This window comes from Athene noctua, chromosome 12 (genome assembly GCF_965140245.1).
Source record: "Athene noctua chromosome 12, bAthNoc1.hap1.1, whole genome shotgun sequence".
NCBI lineage: Eukaryota > Metazoa > Chordata > Aves > Strigiformes > Strigidae > Athene > Athene noctua.
In genome coordinates this window covers 19704764-19709727 of record NC_134048.1, presented here as the reverse complement: position 1 = coordinate 19709727, position 4964 = coordinate 19704764, and the positions used below count along the sequence as shown (strand labels likewise).

Here is a 4964-nt window from a genome sequence, read left to right as displayed (position 1 = left end):
GTGAGAACAAATGGGTTTTCCCTTTCCAAAACCACTCTGAGACTCTTTGAAGTGTTTGATCTTTCATGTTGAAGTGCTCCAGCTGTGCCAGATGTCAGATACTGTGGCGCTGAGAGCTGGAAGGCAAGCAAACCAAATCCAAAGCTTAAGAGTGTGCGAGTTGCAAATGAGATGTTTAGTTGTGGGGAAGGGTTAATGATTTGAGGTTTGGGGAGGAGTTTTAATACCCCTTCTAGATTCAAAATTGCAGGAGTCACGCAAGTTTGTTTCGTATTAGACATGCATAGCTGTGCACAAACACACACACCCCCCTTCTATATACAAACGTGTGTAATATAGATGATCATAACATATGTGTGTGTGTGTGTATACATACACACAGTATTTCTGTGTATATATACACATAGGTGTATGATCACCTGCCCTGAGAAGTGTTGCTCAAGGCCAGAAGGTGCCAGAGTATTCTGGGGGAGTGAGGGAGAGCTCACAATGTGCATGGGGACTGAACCCCCAGTTAGCAGCGTCGCTGCCATCTCTGAGGAGCTGCTGTGCAGAAAACTGGCAGGTCCCTCCTGTTACCACCTTCCTGCTTCTGTCACTGCTTTCTTTAGACTCTCCTAGTTCGGGGATATACACTTCTGGGAATTCCTTCCATGCTTCATATTAAGGTTGAGGTGGTGTTTTATCACCCATACTTTGCTAATCTTGTCTGTAACAACTTGCACTGGGCTAAATGCTGTGAGTGCTTTGGTTTCATTACATTACAACACTCATAGTGGATTATTATGTCCCACCTGTCATGTCTTGATAAGCTGCACTGATTTACATTTAGCTTTTCCATGATTCTGTCCTGACTGGATGAGGATCGTGACCTAATTTTCATGAACTCCCTGCCAAGGGATACAGCCTTGGCTCCCCTAGGCACACTGAAGAGTGTCTGCGGCTGAAATGCTGCTCCAGCAATGGCAAAAGGTCAGTTTGGGCTTAAGGGAAAATGATCAGCAGGGATGGCTCTTACCTGGGGGACAGGAGAGTCCATCCACACCCAGACATTGTACTTGGCATCCTCAGTAAAATCTGCCAGACCAGGTAGTACTGCACTGGGGGTGTGCTGATACCTCTGCATGGAAAGGGGCACACATGATAAAGTTACAAGATCAACCATTTACAGAGAAATACCCTTTTTTTTCCCCATTTTCCAATACATAAATATTTTCCTCACCTTACTGATACGATTTTGCTAATGACGATACTGTTCTTGGTTTTTTTTTTTTTTTTCTGTGAAACCTCCACTGTGAGATGCATGCATACACTTTCACACACACACACACTTATTTTCTCTTACAAAATTTTCTGTTGAGATCCACACCAGCTATAAAACAGGAGCATTACAGCCTTCACTGATGATTAGGTTCATCTTTCCTTAAACACCGACAGTCAAATGGTGAGATATTAAAAAGAAAACTCATGTCACAACAGCTTTGCACACTGTACAGCTTTTTTAATAGATTAAAAAGCGGCAGAGAGCTATTAATAAGCTTTTGACTTTCTGAGCACTCCCATCTTTGAAACTAGACCATCTTTCTCAGAGGTGATGAGGGAGGCAAAGTGAAGAGCAGGTTTTATGCAGGCTTGGAAAAAAAAATAAAAATGGTGAAATGACTAGATTGGGGTAAGCTGTGAATGTGAGGGACAGACCCACTGCGCATGGACAGAGCGGTCCTACCCGCTGCTTTCAGGACAGAGCCAACTTTTCATCAGTGGAAAATTCCCACCGCCTTGAGCAGTTGAGGATCAGCCCATCACAACCCACAAACTGCAGAGGCAGGTTCCTGCTGCAAGCTGGGTTGGTCCTGTCCCTGGTGTGCAATATCTAGTAACTGCTTGAAATGTATCCCTGAAAACTTGGATTTAAAAAAAAAAAAACAAAACACAAACCACACAGTGGCATTCCAGGAGGAAGGGAAAAGCAAGGCCAGAAGCAAATTCAGATTTTGCCAGCACTTTATCAGCCCAGTAATGAGGCAGAGATATGTAAAAAGCTCTGGTGTGAGTATTCAATGACTATGAAGCCACCCTCCCAGCTGTAGCTGTGCTAGGAACCCCTCTGCTGATAACAGGTTTAGAAAGAAATACGGTGTCTGGCAGCTACTGGCTTTGAGTATCAACTTCTTTCACATATCACTATAAATTCCTGCAATTCCATGTTAAAGGGTTGGGCAGAGAGAGAGTTTGTAAAGAAAACTTAAAATGCAGAGTCTTTGCCAGGTAGTAACTGCCTTTTCTCATCTATAGTTACTCAATAAAAATCATTGCTGGAGCATGACTCTACTTCCATTCCCAGCCAATACATTTGCAATCTGGCCCTTAAACATGGGAAAATCGACCCCCAGAGCGTATTGTTAGAGGAAAGGTCCAGAAGCACATTGGTATATGCTTTGAAAACATATTACCTCTGAAATTATTTGCAGGTTTTTGAGAGACTTGCCAGATTTTGACACTGATTTTTCTATGTTCGGTATCACAAATCCGGTTAATGCAAATATATTCAGGTAGGAGTCTGTACAAGTAGGAGCATACAGACACGGCCTTACTCCATCACAGATGATGTATCAATTTATCACAGCTGGCAAGGAATTGACCTAAATAACTACTAGCCTAAAGTAAAATTAAATAAAATTGAGACTGTAACAAGATGTAGGTTTTCACAGATTAATACAGGCTATTGAAATACTTTGGGTTACAAGGGGCTATTACAGAAGATCAATATTCACGTTGCTTTTGGTACAAGTCACGTAAGAATCTGACACCTACAATGAGCTTTGGTGGGTGTTAGTGACATTAAATGCTGCAGTTCACGTCCACTCCTCCTGCAAGAGCTGCTGCTGTGGTGAGAGAAGTCAGGGTGCAAATAAATGTGTCTGCTAAACTCCTCCCTTGTCGTGTACCACGTCGGCCAGCTTTGAAAGGTGGGCACTATTCAGTTACCCAGAAGGAATTATCATAGATTTATTTTGGCAAGCAAGAGAGCACAGTTTGGCTTAGCTGGCTGTAGTGGTAGAGACAAACATCGGGCTGGTTGTTAAACTACCCAGAATAACTCTGATATCCTCTCAGAGCAGGGCTGTCATTCCGTCTGGTCTCAAGCCCAGTTTCCACCCTCAGTTGAAATCATTCTCTCCCAAACGATTCTTCCATAAGGTTTGCAGGGTTTTTTTCTTCTTTTTTTTTTTTTTTTAATTTTTTCCCCAAGCCTGTGAGTTAATTAAGTTTTAACAATGAGCTGTATCACTGTAGAACAGGATATCTGATTGCTCATCTGGTTTACATAATTGATTAATTAATAACCTTGCTAATTGAGGATCATGAAATCCTCTCTTAAACTGGAGCAAGGCTGTGTCCCAAACTACTGCTTGTAGGGTGACATTAAAATCAGGACATTTTGGCTGCTCCATCTTCCCCAGGCTCTGCGGTGCAAGTCATGGCACAGCATTAACTGAATGGAGCTCCTGGGCTGCTGTAGAGATGCACGATTTGTGGGTGAACCTTGTTTTCACCTATACCGCAAAATTTCAAAACTTCTCCCCCTTTTTTTCCTTCTACACCCCTGGCAGCATCTCCTTGCGTTTGTGAACTCCGGGGCTGCCTCTCTCTTGCTTTACACCACCAGCCACCATTTACATTGTGCAGCGTGGTACAGCCCCACAGTCAGTTTTAGTTAGCAACATTTTCTACCGCTTTTGGCCGAGTGTGAATGCCAGCACGTCTACAAAATAAAGTGGCAAAGCAGCCCTCCCCCTCTGCTACCTGAAAACTGCACTGCGAGCTCTTCTCAAAGGCACTGCGTTCGGCACGATGTGACCTACATCTTTTCTTGGAAGCAATCACAGTTGAAATAAGGCATAACATGATGGATTCTGTGCTATTAAATGGAAGAGGACTATCCATGGAAATAACCACCGACAATAGTTTGCATTTTAATGTCATTTCTTTTCTTATTATGCCTAGACATGGAGCAGGATGTATTTCTACCACGTGATATCCTCTGCAATCCACCAGCAAGGTGGAGGGATGCAATCCTTGCCTTAAACACTGCTCCTGAGAGTGCTTTCCAACTGAGCTTCAGTCAGTGAGCAGCAAATATTTCCCTTCGAGTCTAATGAAATGTTTTCTCAGTCCTACCCACTTGCATCTAACCTGACACAGACCCACGGGAACTTCACCAAACACTCAGGGATTTCGTCCACCCACGGAGGGCAGGTGAGCAGAGACCTTCCTGCTGTACTTTGGGCAACGAGTTAAAGGCGTCCTAAGGCAAAGCAACCATCTTCTGAAACAGCAAATGAAGGTCTAAGTGTCATTCCTCACCTTGATTTTCAGAAGTCAGGAATCACCCAGGAGACCAGGGTGTAAATCTCTCAGCCCTCATCCATCCCGGATCTCTTCCCGCACCGCTCGGTCTGTCCTCAGTGCTGCTCTCCAGCTGCTTTCTAACCTCTGCAGCAGTGGCTAAACCTCATCCCTAATTCAGGCTGCAGTCCCACTTGCGCTGAAGGGGCTTGGCACGGGCTGGTCTTGATGAGAATTTAATCCCGAGGATCTGGAATGGATTTAGGACCTGGAAACAAAGAGATGGGTTAAAATCCTACACAGTGGACAAAAAAATGACTTATACGTGCATCTGCAGAAGCTAGGGGCAGTGACCATTTATTTCTGAATATCACAAGGATTTCTGAGACATCGGGGAGGGAGGGGGAAAGTGGAATGAATGAAGAGACAGGAGTTAGCCATCAAAAGCCCCTTCTAAATGGCTAAATTAGGAAAGATAAATGCCATCCCATTTTTTTTTAATCTATCTATGGCGGTGTGAGAAAGGCCGGTGGCATCGCTCCTGCCAGGATCATTTGTACATCGGGGTGGATGTAGGAAGTGGGCTGGTAACGTGTCTGACTTCCACACTGTCG

At 44.1% G+C, this 4964-nt stretch overlaps 1 long non-coding RNA gene across 1 annotated transcript; it reads right to left on the bottom strand.

Moving 5' to 3' along the window:
- Positions 1-4475, bottom strand: LOC141965034 (uncharacterized). The gene is made up of 3 exons (XR_012634415.1): positions 4369-4475; positions 1019-1120; positions 1-116 (listed from the first exon to the last, which is right to left on the bottom strand). It is a non-coding gene; the product is annotated as an uncharacterized LOC141965034 (long non-coding RNA).
- Between the last annotated feature and the right edge of the window lie 489 nt (positions 4476-4964).